The sequence below is a fragment of the Bos grunniens genome, chromosome 16 (genome assembly GCF_055505025.1).
Source record: "Bos grunniens cultivar Pamir isolate PY7600 chromosome 16, Bosgru_T2T1.0, whole genome shotgun sequence".
NCBI lineage: Eukaryota > Metazoa > Chordata > Mammalia > Artiodactyla > Bovidae > Bos > Bos grunniens.
Genome location: NC_141180.1, coordinates 15,330,076 through 15,351,892, shown reverse-complemented (window position 1 = coordinate 15,351,892; position 21,817 = coordinate 15,330,076). Strand labels below are relative to the sequence as shown.

Here is a 21,817-nt window from a genome sequence, read left to right as displayed (position 1 = left end):
GCCAGAGTCACTTAGAATAACATCCTATGTGTTTCCGTATTCAGAGGTTTGGTGCAACTCCGTCAGGAGCCAGCAGGAGGTACTCAGGTCCTCTGGCGGGGAAATCTGGCAGCTGCAGATGCAGACTGCCACAGCTATGTGGTTTTGGTAACAAACACCACACGTCACTGCCATCAGGGATCTGATTCCAAAAGAAGGTGAACAACTCTTGGTAAAGGTGAACAATTCTTGGTAAAGCCCCCCAAAAAACAAAATTCTGTCTTTCCTTGATTTTCCACAGCCATAAAAATCAAGTTTTCCTGGGGACTCCCCTGGTGGTCCAGTGGCTAAGACTCTGTGCTTCCAATACAGGAGGCCCGGGTTCAATCCCTGATCAGGGAACTAGATCCCACCTGCCGCAACTGAAGACTGCATAAGCAGCAATTAAGACCCGACACGGCCAAATAAATAAAAATAAATTTTTTAAAGAGCATTGGAAATGGTAAATATAAAAGACATATCTGAGTAAATATAAAAGACTTATTTTTTTTTAATCAAGGTTTCCTAGAAAATGTCATGCTTCAAGTTTGAAAACTTGAAACAAATACTTTGTGCTGATGAGTGAAATGGAGTTCAGATGTACTCTGAGACCATTCCAAATACATCCTCCACGGAGAATGCACAGAGGGCCCCCAGCAGTCATGCAGGGCAGGGGCAGTTCTTGGTTGGGGACACCAGCCAGAGAATTTCAATCTGTTTAGCATCTCTGCCCTTTCCCCAATAAGCGCTGAGATCACCCCCAGCCCACTGCTAAGACAACCAGACACACCTGGGCATTTCCAAAGCCCTCCTTCCAGCAGGTGTTTCCTGAACGAGACTCCCTTCTTCAGACCATGCAGATGCACAGAGAGGCAATGGCGATGTCAAAGTGAATATGAATATGACTCAAGGCGTCACCTCCTCTTGCTTTTCTGTGACTGTCTGGACCTGGGAGGCTTGTGTTCAGCAAAGGCCTGAGCGGTGGTCCGAAAGGACTGTGATGGGACCCTCAGTGAGTGCGCTGCTGGGAGAGGAGTGGGAGGTGGCCACCTTCTCCCTGTGCCTCTGGACTTCATTTCTGTGTTTGTGAAAAAGAGGTATGCATAAAACGAGAGTCCAAAACGGAATGAAATTCAGTTCTCCCATCCCTCTCATCACCTGCCTATTAATAGTCTCTTGGAACAAGTCACATTGAGACGTTTATTCACTGCCTGTGAGAGTGTGTTCACCTGAAATAGTTCCTGGGCCATTTTTCTCAGCTTCTGTGACGCTGGGCAGCCAAGAGAGACACCATTTCTCAAAGAAAGGTGTGTGTGGCCAGGTTCCACCCAGGTTGGGGTGAAGCCTGGAGTCAAAACACCAATTAGCTCCTCACAAACTTAGAAAACCAGGAGCATGAACGCTTCATCCTCTGGACCCTTCCCCAGGGACCACCCTCTTGGCTTCTCCTCATTGAAGAAACCGCCTACTTTCTCCTCAGGCCTAGGTGTTGTCTAAGCTCTTATGGGACTCCCTGTGGCCTCTGGAAAAGGCTGCGGTGCTACCGTGTGCCGTGGAGAGACAGAGACAAAGAGAGCAAGGTGCCCTTCTCGGGACCTTCCTTGGTCCTTAGATCTGATCCCCTGTGAGCAAATGCCTCCCTTTCCTCATTTCATGCCATTCCACCACCTCATTTCCTCCCCTGTCCAAAGTCATTTTTAACTGTCTGACCAGGAAGGATCTGACCTGACAGGACAATTAAATATTCATACCCTGATTGAAGAGTCTGTGCAAAAATCAATTAAAAATAGGACATGTGGAGTTGAGACATTTTCAATCTTTTTTTTTTTCCTTTCTGTCAGGAAAGCTGTGGAGCTCAGATGCCAATGCCCTGGGGTGGGTCCCAGGAGGCGTCCACACCTTCTGTCAGCTGGGTACACAGTCTCCACCCTCCTCGCCTGGGGCAGCTGAAGGGGCTGATACGACCTTTGTCCCTCCAAGAGGAAGAGCAGGCACCAGAGCACAAAGCTGCCCCTGCATCCTTCTTTACCAGGATGAGCTACCGCCCTCTCTGGGCTTCCGTCCAGTGCCCCCTTTCATCAAATGTTTGTCATTATTTGTGAGATTGGTGTGCACCTTCTTCTAGAGTATGAGAGAAGGGAATGGCAACCCACTCCAGAATTCTTGCCTGGAGAATCCCACGGACAGAGGAGCCTGGCGGGCCACAGCCCACGGGGTCGCAAAGAGTCGGACACGACTGAGCGACTAACACACACCAGATGAGGGAACAACACACTGAGGGCAGGAGCTGTCCTCTCCAGCTTCCCACACAGATCCCCAGCCAGTCCCTGGAATCTGGAGCACAACTAATAGATGTTTGCGCAAAGAATCAGGAGGGCAGAAATCTGCCGCTTCATTACCACTTCCTGTTTCCAATGGTCAATCAGTTGAATAACAATTAAAAGTTCAATTCTTCCACTTCCTTCCAGGTCAACTTGAGGTGGCATAGGAGTGACTCCAAGAAAAGTCCAGAACAAGTGAAGATCTATTTCTATAAAGAAGCAGAGAGGGCAGCTCATCCCAGATCCCTGACATGATGTGGTTCTTAGGTAGATGGACCCCAAGATAAATTCATTGCCAAATAAGATCAGAAAAAGCATCAAGATTAGCCAGCAAAATAAAAGCTCTGGGACATTCTGTGGTCAAGAAATCCACTTAACAACTTTTAATTTGGCATTTGCCAAATGTTGTTTTGTGGAAATGTATTTAACATCCTTCAGAATCAGGCAAAAGCTGGCCAGCAGATCTCTAAATTCCCTTTCAGCTCAAGAATCCCATAGTTTTAGATCTTGAAAAGGCCTGGCAGGAACAAGGAATTTGAAGTCAGAACAAGCTTGATTTCAAATACTGCATCTCGTTAACTGAAAAAGCTGGATGACGTCAGTGTCTCAGAGCCTCAGTCTTCTCATCTGTGAAATGGGGATGATAATAGCGTCTGTATCATTATGCTGCTTTGAGTGTCAAATTAGGAAACCAATGTACACTAAACCAATTTATAAACTGGACATGGCATAATTATATTAGCTATTACTAGTATAATAACAAAACAAAATTAGAATTTGAACCCGGAAAATCTTTTATCTCCTAGTCATTTGCTAGGAACTGGTTTCCCACAGCCCTGCCTGCTCTATAGATACATTTTTAAATAAGGCAAATCCCTTGACTTCTTTATCTTTCTTTTTCAGATCGATACTTTCAGTGTCATTTCAATTGAGTATTTGGGCTGGGAAAGGAAACACATTAAAAACAGACAAATGATTTGTTCTATGCCGTGAGCCTCTGGTTGAATGAATTTGGGGCTTTTCATTCAATGCCAAAGGCTGGTGGTCAAGTTAAAAACACAGTGAAGGACAAGGGAGACTCTGATGGAGAAGAAATTCATTGCAGAGAGCCAAATTCCACTACAGCAAATCCAATACTGACAGTTCTAAGACACAGTTCTTCAGGGGTAAGAAAATTGTCCTGCCTTCCTGAACATCTCTTCCCAGTTAGAAAGAATGTTGCTTTTTCACACCTCATGCTGGTACTTGGTGAAATATACAGTTACGCCATGAAAATAATCACATCCCAAATCCTTCCACCTTGTTTATTTTCCTTCTTTACTCAAACCATGACTTTTGGCCAATTTAAAATAGTACCTTCAATGTGTACCCTGTTTTTAGTTTTTTTTTTAATTGTTTCTTTAATGATACAGTGAAGCTGAAGATCCAATATCGAGTCTGCACAATGCAACTTTCTAATTGATTTTTTCTGTAAGACTATTTCAGGTTCTGATTGAGTCACTGACTTCACATTTAAGGATATTCTCAGACAGGCTAGTCCTCAGCAGCAGCTGGGATTCCTCAAAGAAATCGTTATGATTGTTAAGCAATGAAGTAGCTCTCCTCCCAGGGGTTTCCCAGGTGGCACTAGTGGTAAAGAAACCACCTGCCAACGCAGGAGACAAAATTGACAAGGGTTTGATCCCTGGGTCAGGAAGATCCCCTGGAGGAGGGCATGGCAACCCACTCCAGTACTCCTGCCTGGAGAAATCCCCATGAACAGAGAAGCTTGGCGGACTGCAGTCTATGAGGTTGCAAAGAGTCAGACATGACTGAAGGGACTTAGCATGCACACACTCTTCCCAGGGCAAGATGTGTACCTGCAGGTAGAAAATGATGGCAGCAGCATTTCGAAAAGATGGTTTCCTCCATTTTACTAGATTTATGAATTAAAATCAAAAGCCCAGGTTCTGTATTTCTAAAATGTTCTGGTTGATAAAATTCTGCTCACAACGTTTTTTTCCTTTCAATTTTATGAAAAATGTGATGCATTAGCACAGGGGAGAAAATAAAACCTCTCAGTTTTGCTGAACCCGGAAAGATTTCATTCAGCAGAACCTGTTTGCAAGAACTTAGACAAATCTCTCCAAAATAAAATAGTTCCCGTAGTAAACTGTTCAAAAATGAGCTCTCTGGGGAAAAAGAAAAAAAAACTGCAAAGATAGTCTGTTGTTTCATCATCTGCTAATTTTACCCCATTGAGTTTCATATCCTATTTTTAAGCAGTTTCACCTTAAGATGACGAAGCAGAGCTTTGAAATTAATATGGAGTACATTATTTTGTGTATTAAAAGAGTTTGTCTCTTAATTAGTATCAGATCAAAAAAATTGCTAGTACGTATGCTTAGTCCTTTAAGTTTATTTTCCAATCAATTCTTATGTTTTTATTATGTCATTTTTATTTTCCCGTTTCTCAAATGAGGAACCTTATTTTTAGAGAGTTTAACTCTTTAGCCCAAAGCTGTGTGGTAACAACAGCCTTGGTATTGAGTCCAGTGCTGTCTGATCCTAGGACCTGTGTCCTCCCTTTGTACCACATGCTGACTTTCTCACGGCTAACAATTCAGGAACATCGAATTCTGAAAAAGAAAGGAAACTCAGAGATCATTTGCAGAAAACTCCACTTTATGTGAGAAATTGGAGCCCAGAGACATGAAATAGATTTATTCAAATTATTTATTTATTCATTCAAATTTATTCAGATTCACATCATTATTTAGGTAATAAGAGCCATCACTTCTCGGCAACTTCTGATTTTTCTGTCAGAACTTTTCTGGCACAACAAGCACTCAGTGTGAGCTTTTGCTGGGATTTCCCTTCCCAAATGAAACTAGCTTTATCTTATTATGTAATATACATGTATAATACACATATATATGTACATATGCACACATATATGAATATATGAATAATAAAATAGCATTCATGCTACAGGGATCTGTTTCCACACATAACACTCTGACACCAAATGTGTGGGTTTTCCCTACCAGGCAATTCTCCAGTTCTCTGTGGAAACCAAACAGGTATCCTACAATCTATTGCAATTCTGACACTAACTACCTGGAGTGAGTACAGACCCGAGATTAAGGGCTCAGTCCCCCAAGACTCCCCTTACCCCCACTTAAATGCCTCACAATTAGTATGTCCCCAGGTTACCCACACTTCTGTCTGACTTGGCTACAAATCACAGGTTCCCATGACCTCTTTCTTCTCAGGTTTGAAAATTTCCATCAATAAATGGCTCTCAGAACTCAGAGGAATGTTTTACTTAATATTACCTGTTTTTTATAAAGGATACAAATGAACATCCAAATGAAGAAATATAGAAGGCAAGGTCTGGAAGTGTCCAGAATACAGGAGCTTCTTCTGACCCCAAGGATTTTGCAGTATACCACCCTCCTGGCATATGGATGCAGTCTCCAACCCAGAAGCTCTCTGAATCTCAGTTTTTTGTTTTTGCTGTGCCATGCAGTTTGTGGGATCTTAGTTCCCCGACCATAGATTGAACCCATGACCCCTGTAGTGAAAATCAAATCCTAACCACTGGACTGCCAGGGAATTCCCCTGGACTCCATTGTTTAGAATGTTTATGGAAGTTGTATTACTTATGCACACTTGATTACATCACTGGCAATTAGTGATTAATTCAATGCCCAGCCCCTGTCTCCTGGGAGGTTAGAGAGGAGACAGTAGTCTGTGAACCCTCCCAGCACCCAGACCCTGTGCCTCTGGGCCTGGTGACATGGAAGCGAGCCTGCTGAGTGCATCCATTCTTCAACTCCGTCCCACGGCCTTCTCCTTGACCAAGGATTTCTCTCCAACTGTGCATTTCTTATCCACTTCCACTAAGAGGTCCTAGTCACTCCAGGTGACAAGTGTCCCCATCTCCTGCACTTTAATCCTCTAATCCAGTTATTTCTGTTTTAGGAGCACAAACAAAACTCTTCTGTTTGCCCTTTTGGTTCTGCGTTGCTTCTATTTCCCTATTCCTCTTTCCAGTTAAAAGCAGGAGAAATCAGACCAGGATCTCAGCCCCTGCTCGTCAGTTTCCATTTTTGCAAAATCGACTAAGGCTACACAAGACCTCAGAAGCATTTTCTGCAGGACTCCACCACTTTGAGAAGCAGCGAAGCTTGTCTTTGGGTTGTTCCTACCAGCGGTGTGCTGAGAAACTATATACATAAACAAACAGACAAATAGCCCTGATTTGTACCTTTTGCTGATTTCCAGTTTCTGTGGTATAAATTTTTCTACTATGACAGATTTCAAGCTACAACCTTTACCACCAGTATGCAAAGTTCTTGAGTAGATAACAGTTGTTTTCAAGAGCCTGTAAGAGCTGGCTCCAGCACATCCCTGTCAGGGCCACCCTCCAATTCTCAGGGCACCCCCTGTGAACGCCCATCTTGCATTGTCATTGGCTGACATGATTCTGTCATTACCTAGCATTCACTGTGGGCCTCACTGTCCTGGGGACATTGCATAACTGATCTAATTTAAGCCTCACAAAATCCACTATCTCTAGCTCCATTTCATACGTCATGGTTACTGCTGGGGGATTATCCCCCTCCAATTGGCCTGAACAAGATGTAAAATACAGGACACTATACCCATTGAGTAAAGCAGTGCACCCCTCTCAAAACAATATTTTAACATAGCGAGTGATTTTAAGCATACTTTTTCATTATGAAAGTAATGAACTGCTTTGTAAAGAAAATTGAAAAGTAAGTATTCATTCTCACATATTTTAAGATTTATTTGGTGTCATGGTAAAGTGTCCATGATACATTGTGTTTTAAATGTGGTATATAGTACAGGAGCATGCAATATGACACCAATTCTATTTTTTTTAAAACATATATATTAAGGAAATACTGGAAATAAAGAAAAACTGTTTTAACAGCCGTCATCTCTGAGCAGTGGGAAATAAAGATATTTCTACTTTTTTACAGTTTCTGTTTTCCATAATTAATGCATCAACATGTATTAGAGCTTTAATGAGAAAACTATAATACCTGTGATTTTAATTTGGAAAAATATAAAATGAAATGAATTCGGACTCCACAATTGTTCTATTCTGACTTGAAAATTGTTCCATTCTGATTTGAGGTAATGTTTTTTAAAGAGATTTAATTTAAAAGAAATAGCAGTAATAAACATGGGCTCTGCAGGTCTCTGTCTAGGAGGTCCCTTAACCTTCAAGAAACTCTAACGTGTGCCTTTTTATAGTCTTTCTAATTTTCACAAAAACCCTGAAAAATGCATATTGTTAATTCCATGTTAGAGATAATGAAACTAAGAAACTCATTCTCAGTGAGGACAGGTGTCTCAAATATCACGTCCCCACAGAAAGCATCTTTGTGTAGGAGTCTAACGGTCAAGAGCGTGGCCTCCCTCCAGGCAGCATCAAGTTCTAGGCCAGCAGTGGTCCTCTCAGGTACATCTCCAAGGGCAAGGAGTTGAACTGAGGTTCCATTTCCCATAAAATAAAAAGATAATTTCCCTTAAAGTGCTGTTGTGAGTATTAAATGCCTACCGTTCAAAGCCCTTACGTGATGCTTAGCTAGGTTAGCTACAGGCTGCCGCAGCGCTAAAGTTGAAACACACATATATCTGGTCACAAAGTTCACAATGTCTCTACTCTGCAAAACTTCTTTTCTCCACCAGGACTCCTCTGTGAGTGAGTGAAAGTCGCTCAGTCATGTCCAACTCTTTGCAACCCCATGGACTATACAGTCCATGGAATTTTCCAGGCCAGAGTACTGGAGTGGGTAGCCTTTCCCTTCTCTAGGGGATCTTCCCAACCCAGGGATTGAACCCAGGTCTCCCGCATTGCAGGTAGGTTCTTTACGAGCTGAGCCACCAGGAAAGCCCTCTCCTCTGTGAGGGTCTCCTTTATTCCTTCCAGCTCAAGGAACTCTGCCTTGAGTTCTAGCACAGCACCCGCAACTGTCACCAGGCTCCAATTTTGTTTACGTAAGTAAGGTGTTACTGGGGAGCTTGGGGCTGGGTAGCTGAGAGACTGGGGGACTGGGGACTGGAAGCTGGGGGACTGGTGCTGGGACCTAGGGTTTGGGAGCTGGGAGCTGGGGGCTTGGAGCTGGGCATTGGGAACTGGGAAGCTGGGGGATGGGGGCCAGGAGCTGAGGGTTGGGGGCTGGGAACTGGGGCCTGGGGGCGAGGAGCTGCCTTCTCTTCAGCCCAATGGTCTTCCAGGAAGCTGGTTCCCAGGCTCTTTCATTCTGGCAGGTGCATGGAGGTGAGCATCATCTTTCTCTTTCCCAGTAGGAACTATGTTCACTCCCCAGCTTGAGTCTCCTCCTTGCTGACCAAGCATCTTGAGCAGCTGTCTTCAGCTGCATCTCTTTCTCTGGGGAGTCTCTGCAGAGTTGTCAGGACCTGAATTTCCATGTTTACCCTTTCCCAGTTACACCTTCCTCAGGCAGGTGGCCTCTCCCGGGCACCAGGAAATGGCAGTGCGCTGGCTGGCAGCTCCCGTGTTCTGTAGTCTCTGAAGCAGCCCCTGCCAATTAGCTGTACTCTGCCCACACACCCGGGGCTAGAAGGGAAGCAGGCCAGGCTGAACCAAACCAGACAAGGGCTCCCAGGACACCCAAGGGCGGTGGTAGGAGCACCTGCTATTCTCTCTACTCTGGGCTGATGCGGGGGGTGGGGCCGAATGGGGAAGGTGGCAGGGAGTGGGGGTTGGGAAGTTCTTCCTCCCGTCCCAGGGGGCAGTTCCAAGGGGGCATGGCAGGGGAAGGGGAGGGATGTTAGCACTCACACCCGGGGCAGTCACGTATCTGTTCAGCCAGGAAGAAGGCCTTTAGGCCCCTCCAGGGCTGTGGCTTCTCCATCTCTGTGTCCTGCAGAGTCCTCGAGATTGTCCTGACTACTCACTCAGATCACGAGGGTGAAGGGCCGCGTGTGCAGGGGCTGAGGATGAAGACGGGGAGGGAGGCAGACAGGCACTATTCCCCCACCTCTTTTGCTGACCCTCCCTGGAACCTCAGCTACTTGGCTTCTAGGTTAAGGTTTCTTCCCCTAAAAAGCAGGCACAAGAAAAATGTCTACCTCTTAGCGTTACTGTGAGGATGAAAAATAATGAAATGTGTAACACTTGGCACATAGAAAGCACTCAATAAATTGTGGCCATTTTATTTACAGAATCTATGCAGTCTCAGTTTGTAGATTTACTGGACTCTCTTCTGGGATGAAGAAAATTGTAAGCCTTACCCAGTTAACGTTTCATCTCCAAGGTTAACTAAAAGCAGCAGAAGGACGGAAGGCAAAGATGAACAGGGAGACATAATGAACATTCTCAGAGACCCCTCAGGTGCCAAACACTGGGCAAGGTGCCTTACGTCTGGTATCTCATTTTACACTGCAGGTAACCTTTCTGAAAGATCAGGCAGCTAAAAGTCAGACAGCTTGCTGGCACATTAAAGAAACAAAAGAAATGTTCAAGACTGGAATGCCTGCTGTGTCAAGACACCTAATTAAAAAACAACGTCGCAGTGAATTAGTAGAGCAAGCCTCCCTCTCTGCCAGCAGAGCTAAAATAAATGTGCCAACAGGGGAATCACAGAGCAGAGTCGATTATCATCCCGGTGATTCCGTTGATTCCACAAGCACGACTCGGGGGTTTGACAGAACCGGGCATGTGTTGTGTCTTGGTGTCATGCTAAACGGTAGGGCTTCCAGACACACTTGTCACATCGCCGAGAGAATCCTATTCCAATCAGAGATCTTCATGTCAGTTGAACTTGTCTAGTTATAATAAGGAGACATCAAGGTAACTCCAACCACCCAATTAAAATACTCTGACAATGACTGAGCAACAGCAGGATGTTGGATTTATAGAGATTTTTAGTTCCAACTCATCAAGGCGTTTACAAGGGAAAGACAATCATTTCACAAAGATTATGTTCACCTGCCATACTGGGACACGGAAACCCATTCTTGCAGTCAGTGCTGGTATCATTCATTCATTCATTCTATCTCTTACTTATTTTTCCATTCATTCAACCATGTGAGTTGAGTGCTGTTTCGTAACGGGTAGAGGCAGGGAGACATAAAATGCCAAATAAGAGATGGTGCATTCCTTTAAGGGGCAAGTCTGTCAGAGAATAACCCAGTGACAAAGACTGGCAGTTATGTAAATAACTGTAAGCCAGGTTCAGGCTAGGAAGGGGTGTTCTATGCTAAGTTTGACATTTATTGTGCAGGTTATAAGGGTGCTATTGAAGGATTATGGGCCTGAGTGTGTACATTTTAGAAGCAAGTGTGTAGGTGTGCAGGATGGAGGAGAAGCAAGGACATAAATTAGGAGGTGAGTGCCGTCACGCTTCATGGAGTCTACTCCCTCTCCGCCTGCCTCATTATCGGCTTCCCCCTCCACTCATAGCATCCAGGCCTTTTCTCCACCTCTTGGCTGAAACTATTCTTTCCTATGTCATAAGCGAACTTCTGGCTAAAGTCCAAAAAGTGCTTTCCATGATTTATCTTATCTGATCTCTCTACTCCACTTGCATGGTTAGCCACTAACTAGCTGGAAACTTTTATCTGGACTCTTGATGCTCTGATTCAGATTTCTCATGACTTACCCATCAACAAGTCCTGGTGTTTATAAGGCGCATGTAAAACTCTCCCTGGGAAATGTCTTGCTTATTGGCAACTTCTGCAGCTAAAATTCCTCCTCTGTAGAAAATCTATTAATGAAGAGAATCTGAAAATGAGGATTCTCTGAGGGAAAATTTTAATCACATAGTTGGTCTCAGCATTATATTATCATGAATCCATCTCTACTTGTCTAACTTAAGAATGAAGATTTGGGGTCAATATAATGTCTCCCTCTGGTTTGCCTTTCCCAGGCTGCACTGGGGCCTATCTGGGCCAATAACTGAACTTGTTAAGAAGAACAAGATGCAGAAAGAGGCTTTCTGAAAGTCCTTAGAGAAAGACCTTATCTTCTAGGTGAATTTTGCTGAAGGAAGGTCATTTAAACATCATCTCTGGTGTTTTAAAACTATGTCTAGTCCCTCAATATATGTTCTGCTTCTCTCTGGTCTCCACAGTGAATTGTTGACTAAAACTTGAAGGGACGCTCCATGGGGGTTAAAGCCTCAGTTCGTACACTGCTGCTTCCCCAGGACCTAGAAGAGTACCTGGGACAGACTAGGGACTCATACTTAGGTACAGAGTGAATGAGAAGTTCTGTTTCGAGTTGGTAGGGGATGCAGTTTGTCCCCACGCATGACTGGTTTGTTGGCATGAGGGAAACGACCACAAAACTTTGGCTAAATTGATGAGATCGTGGATGAAGAGAATTTAGAAGAGGTCACTTAAGGATTTATCAACTTCAAATCTTATATAAATTTATTATGTCCTCCAGAAGCCTCACATCTTTGTGGGAGGCCCAGGATTTGGCAGTTACCACCACGAATGAGGGAAGACCCGAGGACATAACCAACCAGGCATGAACTGGCTGAGTTTACAAACACGGAAGCTCAAATCGAGACTGACACCTTTCTTTTTTGCAGCTCTTCGACCTCAGAACAAATGTCTGAAAACTTGCAGATTACAGGTGCCTCTCTGGTTGGATTTTGAGCATGTCTTCTCATAGAATTTAGTTTATTTAAAGCCTCAAAAAAAAAAATAATTAAAGACTTTTCCCCTGAGACTGTGGTCTTCTCCGATGGGTAGGGTTCAAGGCCACCTCCTCACCAATCTGAACCCACTGGCTAGTACAACGAAGGGAGTTTATTGCCTTCTAATTAGTGCCCTATCAGTTTGCTAAATGTGTTACCCAAATGCTGTGCTTGTGTCCTTCCTGGTGAGACTCAGCTGAAATTTCCAAGGCTGCTTGCCCTGATTCTAGGCCCATGGAGAATTGATACCTTCTTGATCAACTTGTGCAGGAATCTCTCATGAACAGTAGTAAGATGGTCTGTTGTCTCCAAGTTGAACTTTTCTCAACCTTTCATTCTGTAGCTTGAAGTCAATTTTGGGATTTAGCTTTTTGAACTCAAAATAGAAGCTTGATAACTGATCCTTATAATGAACCAGCATGTTACACCGCCTTCAGAGTTGGAGTCAGTTAAGTATGGTTTCTGGAAAATACACACAATTTTCTTTTTTTAGTCAAAGAGCATTGCCAAATAGAGCAACATTTTGTTTTATGCCCTTTGTTAAAAATATGTGATTCGTGGCCCCTTTTTGATCCTGGCAAAGGATCCCTGCATTCCCACCTGCTGTTGAGAGCAGAAAAGAGAACACTCCTCGTGCACTGGTGATTTCAGATGATGGTCAGGGACCAACTGAAGCTTCTACTTCTCTACCTTCTGATAGAATGGCTTAGCATTGGGCTTCCCTGGTAGCTCAGTGGTAAAAGAATCTGCCTGCCAATGCAGGAGACACAGGTTCAATCCCTGGTCTGAGAGGATCCCACATGCCAAGGAGCAACTAGGCCCGTGCACCACAACTATTGAGCCTGTGCTCTAGAGCCTGGGCGGTGCAACTACTGAGCCCCCATGTCACAGCTACTGAAGCCCACACACCCTGGATCCTGTGTCCCACGACAAGAGAAGCCACCATAATAAAATGCCTGCATATCACAATGAAGAATAGCTCCTGCTCACTGCAGCTAGAGAAAAGCCTGGGCAGCAACGAAGACCCAGCACAGCCAAAAGTTAATTAATTAACTTTTAAAAGAAAGAATGGCTTAGTATCAATTGCTGCTTAGTCCAAATCATTTTTTGTCATATGTTCTTAGAAACACGATTTATCTGTTTACAATTCCAGATATCAGGTGAGTTCATTCAATTTCTTAGAGGTTTGTTTTGTCATAGGGAAAAATCTTTCAACTCTATTACAAGTTACTCACTAAAGTGATGCTGCCTATAAGCTTAAGTTGTACATAAATGGCCCATCTCTGGGAACTCTACCTCCCAGGTAATGAACATTAAGCTAAAATACCTCTGTTTCGCTCACAGAAAACATCCTGACAAGGCCCACCTGTGAATGACTGCAAGCAGGAAGAAATTAACACATCCTCCCCAAAGGCTGCTGGGAACCCGGAAGTTCCTGTTTTGTATTAAAAAAACTTGAGTTCTAACTCAGGCAAGATGTTTGTCTGGGACATGAGGTCACCGTCTTTTTGGTCTGCTGGCTTTCCGAATAAAATTGCTATTCCTTGCCCCAACAAGCTGCCTCTCGATTTATTGGCACGTTGTATGGTGAGCAGTAAGAGCCTGGACTCAGTACAATTTTTGGTGACCCAAAAATGTGACCCCACTCAGAGAATTTTCAGGTAGGTTTTCAGCAGCTGTCAGGACCACTTGTCCTGAGGACCTACGGTTCAAATTTCCCCAAAGCGGCACCCCCTGCCCCAGTACTTGGCAGTTGGATCAGAGAATCAACATTTGGGAACCAGTGTGCTCCACGCAGAAGGGTAAGTCACTCCAGTGTGTACAGCTGGAAACTTCATTTTCACTCTGCTTGGGGCTTTTGCTTTAGAATAAGCCAGTTTGTTCTGTATCTGTTGGAGAGAGGAAAAAGCTGTTGGACTTTCACCTGATTTGTGAACTCGTTCATTTCTTTGGATGCTAATATTTGTGTGCACTGAGTCTTGTTTGTATTTCTGCCTCCTAAAAAATGGGGAATATTTCAGCTATCTCTAAAAAGTTCTCTGAGTTGCATTTTGGATAAGTGCTCTGATTATAGCCTTGAACCCGTAAGTGAGAAGAAGCTAATTTATTGTAGGTGCGAAATCACAGATTCTCACATCTGTCTGGTGTAGTGCATCATGACACAGGTTACTACAAAGTGATAGTGATAGAAACTAGGACTCAGTTTTGAAAGGAGAGGCAACCAGGGTGCTACTGTTGAAACAGGCTGTCCAATTCTTTTTTTATAATTGGAGGATAATTGCTTTACAAAGTTGTGTTGGTTTCTGCTGTACAACAACACGAATCAGCCATAACTGTGTGTGTGTGTGTGTGTGTGTGTGTTCCCTCCCTCTTGAGCCTCCCTCCCACCCTCCAATCACACCCTCCAATTGTTATGGTTTTGAATTTCTCACTCTCTGCATTGCTTGTTCAGGGAAACCCTCACCCCACTTGGTGTAACTGGCAGGTTTTTACTCAAGTCAAGGAAAAACAAAGCACTCAATAAGCAGGTCAGTTCTCTGATATTTGCAAAAAGAATTGCAAGGAAAGTATTTTAGGAGCATAGTGCAGAGAATAAAAAATGATGTATCTAGTCCAGTGTTTGTATTTCAGGAGAGAAAGGAGAGACAGAGACAGAGAGAAAGAGAATAAGAGGTTTCTAGCTCAAACCTACAGAATAATTTCACCATCTGCTGGAAAGAGTCCCCATGACACACAATTCTGCAGGTTTCCTACTTCTCACACCCCCGCACTGCTCCCAATTCATTGTTGGAAGAGGGTTTCTAGAGCTAGAAGAGTTTGAAAAGCTGCTGGGGGAGGAATAGTTTTATGTATCACCACCTGTGGCCTGAATCTTTCCTGGAGTTTTGGGGAAAAGGAGGGCGAGGAAGTTTTGTTTCTGTTTTCGGTTTGTTTTACAAACATTCTTCTTTTCCTGAGGATAAAAGCAATACATCAGACTTCCCTGGTGGCTCAGTGGTAAAGTATCTGCCTGCTAATGCAGGAGGCCTGGGTTCAATCCTTGGGTTAGGAAGATCCCATATGTAGTGGAGCAACTAAGCCCATGCACCACAACTATTGAGCCTGTGCTCTAGAGCCTGGGAGCCACAACCACTGAGCCCACAAGCCGTAGCTCCTGAAGCCCTCGTGCTCTAGAGCCCCTGCTCCGCAACAAGAGACGTCACTGCAGAGAGAAGCCCCCACGCTGCAACAAAGAGTAACCCCTGCTCACTGCAATTAGGGAAATGCCCGTGCAGCCCTGAAGACTCAGCCAAACCAAAATAAATAAATAAAATTATTTAAAAAGAAAAAAGCAAGATATCTTGCAATACCAAATGCTAGTAAGGATACAGATTCACAGAATCTCATACACTGCTGGTGGGAATATGTATAGACTGAGGCAACCACTTTGGAAAAACAGTTCCACACTGCTGTTTAAACTTTCACTCACCCTATGACAAGGCTTTCCACTCCCAGGTTTATATCCAAATTGGTATATAGGGACAATGGGAATTTATGTACAAGAATATTTATAGTACTCTTCTTAACAGGAAATGTCTGGAAATAGCCTAAAATACAGAATGAACAGTAATATGGTCACACAATAGAATATTATATAGTAATAAAAATAAATAAGCTACCGTGGTCTACGCATCAATAGAGATGAGTCTCAGCAATATTAAGTGAATGAAGTCTTAGAAGACAATTTATAGCATACTACCTTCTTAATGGCAAACCACTTCAGTATTCTTGCCTTGAGAACCCCATGAACAGTATGACAAGGCAAAATGATAGGATACTGAAAGAGAAACTCCCCAGGTCAGTAGATGCCCAATATGCTACTGGAGATCAGTGGAGAAATAACTCCAGAAAGAATGAAGGGATGGAGCCAAAGCAAAAACAATACCCAGCTGTGGATGTGACTGGTGATAGAAGCAAGGTCCGGTGCATGTATGGATGTGAGAGTTGGACTGTGAAGAAGGCTGAGCGCTGAAGAATTGATGCTTTTGAACTGTGGTGTTGGAGAAGACTCTTGAGAGTCCCTTGGACTGTAAGGAGATCCAACCAGTCCATTTTGAAGGAGATCAGGCCTGGGATTTCTTTGGAAGGAATGATGCTAAAGCTGAAACTCCAGTACTTTGGCCACCTCATGTGAAGAGTTGACTCATTGGGAAAGACTCTGATGCTGGGAGGGATTGGGGGCAGGAGGAGAAGGGGACGACAGAGGATGAGATGGCTGGATGGCATCACTGACTCGATGGACTTGAGTCTGAGTGAACTCCGGGAGTTGGTGAGGGACAGGGAGGCCTGGCATGCTGCGATTCATGGGGTCACAAAGAGTCAGACACGACTGAGCAACTGATCTGATCTGACCTTCTTAAAAAATTTGAAGCCACCAAGACAAAAATATATAGTTCATATAGCTTTATAAAAGCATGTATCAATTACATACAACTTTATTAAAAGGAAAAGAAGGGAATTATGAGATTTGGGGAGGTGGTTATCTTCAGTAAGAAAAAGTGGTGAGTGGGATAGGAGAGGATTCATGCCTAGATGCAAATTTTTATTTTAATCTGAGCTTTTATATTGAGCATTGGGCATATGAGTACTTACTACATTCTAATAAACAAATTAATAAATAATGGCTATATGTGGACTAAGGAGGTGACTATTTACTGAGTTAAGATCAACCCAGTCAGAGTGTCTCTGGATCCAAACCAGAAACTGAAAGCAAAAATCATACATTCATTGTGAACAATTTAGAGCCTCAGACGAAGCATGTGAAGAAACAACCATCCCTAACTGTTATCACTCTAGAGATGATCATTCAGGTGTATTTCCTTACAGCTACTTTTTTCTGATTCCTATTTTGAACAAAATTGTAATCATGATGTTTAAACAGTAATCTTATTCTTTACACTTAATATTATATACCTTTTCCCATGTGATGAAATAATCTGAATGTTTTTAACAGTTGAATAGTATTACATTATATGTATGCATCATAATTTAACAAATCCTTTATACACATTTTGGTTTCACTATCTTTTTGGTGTGGGTTAGACTGAAATAAACAATTTGCATATATCTGGGTGCTTTCTCTGATTTCATTAAGATTTTTAAGAGAATCAAGGTGGGAAAATTTTTTTAGTTATTGTTCAGTTCAGTCGCTCAATCAAGTCCGACTCTTTGCGACCCCATGAATCGCAGCACACCAGGCCTCCCTGTCCCTCACCAACTCCCAGAGTTCGGTCAGACTCATGTCCATCGAGTCAGTGATGCCATCCAGCCATCTCATCCTCTGTCGTCCCCTTCTCCTCCTTCCCCCAATCCCTCCCAGCATCAGAGTCTTTTCCAGTGAGTCAACTCTTCACATAAGGTGGCCAAAGTACTGGAGTTTCAGCTTTAGCATCATTCCTTCCAAAGAAATCCCAGGGCTGATCTCCTTCAGAATGGACTGGTTGGATCTCCTTGCAGTCCGAGGGACTCTCAAGAATCTTCTCCAACACCACAGTGCAAAAGCATCAATTCTTCAGCGCTCAGCCTTCTTTACAGTCCAACTCTCACATCCACACATGACCACAGGGAAAACCGTAGCCTTGACTAGACGGACCTTTGTTGGCAAAGTAATGTCTCTGCTTTTGAATATGCTATCGAGGTTGGTCATAACTTTTCTTCCAAGGAGTAAGCGTCTTTTAAGTTATTGTTACATATTGCTAAATTGGAGGGCACTATACTTTGGCCACCTCATGCGTAGAGTTGACTCATTGGAAAAGACTCTGATGCTGGGAGGGATTGGGGGCAGGAGGAGAAGGGGACGACAGAGGATGAGGTGGCTGGATGGCATCACCGAGTCGATGGACAAGAGTTTTGGTGAACTCTGGGAGTTGGTGATGGACAGGGAGGCCTGGTGTGCTGCAATTCATGGGGTCACAAAGAGTCAGACACGACTGAACAACTGAACTGAACTGATTATGTGAGAAATGAAATGAATAAAATACTGTGTATAAAAATGCCTAATATATACATGATAGACATTCAATATCAGTTGACCAAGAAGCTGCATATAATTATAAGGTTAGCTAGAATATATTGGAAAAGGATAAAGAAACATCTTCCCCATCTACCAGGCTATGAAAATTAGATGACTTAGAATTGCATCTTAAGTTTTGGTGGAAATATCAGTACAAGTACATGACAAAGGAGTATATAATTATATTAACTTGATGTTGCATTAATGATACTAAATATAATTTATATGCCATGCTTGTTCTTTGAAAAACATTTTCATATGCATCATCTCATTTGCTTTCCATGACAGTCTTCTAAGATACGTTAAATTACCTCCACTTTACAGATGAGGAAGTTGACACTTGGGTTACTATACTTACCCAAGATTTTGAATCTTAAAACTGAGTTCTAGTCTCAGCAATGATGGAAGGGCTTATACTGAATGATTGTCCTGCAGATAACACTTAGAAATGATGGACAATAGCTGTTTTAAAGGTTCCAGAGAAGAACTAAAAGCAGGCAGAAACTGAAAGGGAAATGGTTAAAACCAATAACCTAAGTTTCCACCTTAAGGAACTAGAAAAATAAATTAAACTCACAAGATGTAGAAGAGAGGAGACCAAAATAACAGAAATCAGTAGAACAGAAAACAGGCTGTAGAAAAATTAAACAAAACCCCAAATTTGTTTTATTGAAAAAATAAAATGGCTAAGCCCCTAGCTAGACTAATAAGGGGAAAAAAAGCAGTTTATTATATTGGGAATGAAAGAGGAAGCATCATTACAGATCTTACAGACAATAAAAAAGAAGGGATTATTGTGAACAACTGTCAGTAAACTCAACAACTTAAAATGCACAAAGTCATTGAAAAACATCTCACCAAAAATGAAAAGAGAAAAAAATGGAAACTCTGAATATCCATGTATCTGTTATTTTAACTGAATGTGTTATCAAAACTTTTCCACAAAAAGGATTCCAGGTCCAAATGGTTTCACTAGTAAATTCTATCAAATAGTTAAGGAAGACTTAACACTAATCTTAAATTCTTTCCAAAAATAGAAGAGGGAAAATATTCCTAACTTTTCTGAGGCCAAAAATATCCTAATACAAAAGCTTGATAACAACAAAAAAGAGAATTAAAGCATATCTCTCATGAATAGTGACACAAAAATTCTTACCAAAATATTAGTAAGTCAAATTGAAAAACAATAATACATCATTATCATAGCAGATTTAAGCCAGGTATACAAGATTGGTTTAATATTTGAAAACCAATTAATGTAATTCACCATTAATAATATAAGAAAAAACATCCACATGATCATTTCAACGGCATTACAAGCATTTGACAAAATTCAACAGCTATTCACAATTCTCAGCAAATTAGGACTAGAGAGAAATTACTCAACCTGAAAAAGGGCCTCTCTTAAAAACATATAGCTAACATCACATGTGATAATGAAATATTATTGGTGGTGGAAGCACAAAAGGAACAAAAGCAGGACTTTCCTGGGATTCAGTGGTTAGGAGTCCCCCTACCAATGCAGGTGACACGCATTTGATCTTCCCACGGGAAGATCCTGGGAAGATCACATTCCATGGAGCAGCTAAGCCTGGGAGCCCTTGAGCCCATGATTCACAACAGAAGCCACCACTATAAGAAGCCTGTGCATCCCAATAGAGAGTAACCCCTGCTAGCCACAGCTAGAGAATAACCCCTTCTCACCATGAGAGAGAAAGTCCGAGCACAGCAATGAAGACCCAGAACAGCAAATAAGTAAAAAAATATTTTTTTTAAAGGAACCAAAACAAAAAGAAGGCAGTTCTCATGAATCAAGGAAAAACTGATGTCCCAGTTTGAATCTGTAAGGCCTGAGGCTATGCCAGGGAAATGACTTCCCCCACCTTTTCCAGAAATATGAGTTGTGCAAAGTCCTTATATGATGGTGAGATTAGAATTCCCAGGAAAGAATTTTTGTTTTTTTCCTTATGAAGCTTATGCTTTATTGATACAATTACCTATTTTTTTTTAAATCTCTTCTTCCTCTGTTCCAATATGGCTCTCTGACAAATCTGGGCTCTTTCTCTGGTTTTAGAATCTGTGCAGAGGTCGGCACTCCGTAGCGCAGACCCTCTGGCAGTGGGCACAGCCCCCACGGTGGAGGTTCTCCCCTATGGTGTGCTTGCCTGGGCCCATCACCCTGTTTCTCTCTGCCAGCCTTATTAGGAGGCAGCTTTAGAGAATGCATTCGAGAGCTAGTGAGTATCCCCAATGGACAGGCCTGCTCCTGGGGATTCTTGGTATAGTAACTACTTGCTAGGTTGTTCAGTCGTGTCTGATTCTTTGTGACCCCATGGACTATATACTCCATCAGGCTCCTCTGTCCATGGAATTTTTCAGACAGGAATACTGGAGTGGGTTGCCATTTCCTCCTCCAGGGGATCTTCTTGACCCAAGAATTGAACCCACGTCTCTTGCATCTCCTGCATCAGCAGGTGGATTTTTTACTACTGTGCCACCTGGGAAGCCCCAGAGAACAAAAGCCCTCCCTTTTGTGTATTTTGTTTCATTCTGGGATTCAGTTTATTACCCACCCTGGTCTCCAGTCACACAAGATCTTTCAAAACAATCCAAGTCATTCCTTATTGTTTCTCCTCAAATACTTGGTTTTTGAAAACTCCTTATGATTTCATGGGATCCTTTCTGCTGTTTTTTGAGAGACTGAAATGATTAGGTCTGTCTGCATTGGTGGGATACTCTCCCTGCATCTCAGCCTGGACCAGTAAGAGGTTGAAGGACATATAACTGAACCACAGCTGGCACTAATGATGACCAGCACTGATTAATTCAGTTAGAGTTTCTAGGTAAAAATCAAAGACACCAATTTGATGAAAGGGAGGCACACACAAGGAGAGGACTTGAAAGCACATCTACATAGCACTTTATTTAATTATCTCTTTTTTAAACATTAACTTTTATTGCCGTAGAGTTGCTTTACAATGTTGTGTTAGTTTCTACTGTACAGCAAAATGAATCAGCCTTACGTATACACGTGTGTACACTAAGTTGGTTCAGTTGTGTCTGACTCTTTGCAACCCTAATAGACTATAGCCCGCCAAGCTCCTCTCTCCATGGGATTCTTCAGGCAAAAGTGCTGGATTGGGTTGCCATTTCCTCCTTCGGGGGTCTTCCTGACTCAGGGATCAAACCCACATCTCTTGTCTCCTGCATTGGTAGGCAGATTCTTTACCACTAGTGCCACATATACCCCTTTATACATTAGCTAATGATAGCTATTGTACTGAGATCCCACCTTGATTATGGCACTGAGCTGTTTTTAAACACAGCTATTCTTTGAGATAGGTTCTATTATTATCCCCACTTTACAGATGGGCAAACCAATAGACCCAGTGCAAGATCACTTAGAGTAAGGGGTGGAGCCAGGATCCTAATCTTAGCAGCCTGGCTCCAGAGTCTGTACTCTACTTCCACATCCTACATACTAAAGATTGAGAAAACCTTCCCTCCCTCAGCTCCCCTTGGTGTCGCCACTAAAACCCTTCAAGAGATCTCTCCTCTCCAGTATCTGCTCATCCCAACTCTGCTTTATTTGGCCAGAGGGAGTTTCTTTGAGTTAAGAACCCCTGCTACTAAGCCTTAATTTTCTCAACAGTAAAATGGGAATAATGATGGTAGTTGTCTCATGTTTATGTATGTTCCAAATATCCAATAAATGATCCTTATTATTGCAAGCAATT

At 42.8% G+C, this 21,817-nt stretch overlaps 3 long non-coding RNA genes across 3 annotated transcripts in view; all 3 read left to right on the top strand.

Moving 5' to 3' along the window:
• The first annotated feature begins 892 nt into the window (after nucleotides 1-892).
• Nucleotides 893-3,288, top strand: LOC147356215 (uncharacterized). Its single transcript, XR_015143145.1, has 2 exons — nucleotides 893-1,115; nucleotides 1,860-3,288. It is a non-coding gene; the product is annotated as an uncharacterized LOC147356215 (long non-coding RNA).
• A 9,769-nt stretch (nucleotides 3,289-13,057) lies between these two features.
• On the top strand, nucleotides 13,058-13,584 carry LOC147356214 (uncharacterized). Its single transcript, XR_015143144.1, has 2 exons — nucleotides 13,058-13,188; nucleotides 13,373-13,584. It is a non-coding gene; the product is annotated as an uncharacterized LOC147356214 (long non-coding RNA).
• Nucleotides 13,585-13,692: 108 nt separating this feature from the next.
• LOC147356212 (uncharacterized) overlaps nucleotides 13,693-21,817 on the top strand; it is a 30,911-nt gene continuing 22,786 nt past the window's right edge. Inside the window, exon 1 of the long non-coding RNA XR_015143143.1 lies at nucleotides 13,693-13,830. This is a non-coding gene — a long non-coding RNA (uncharacterized LOC147356212). The remainder of the gene's footprint in view (nucleotides 13,831-21,817) is intronic.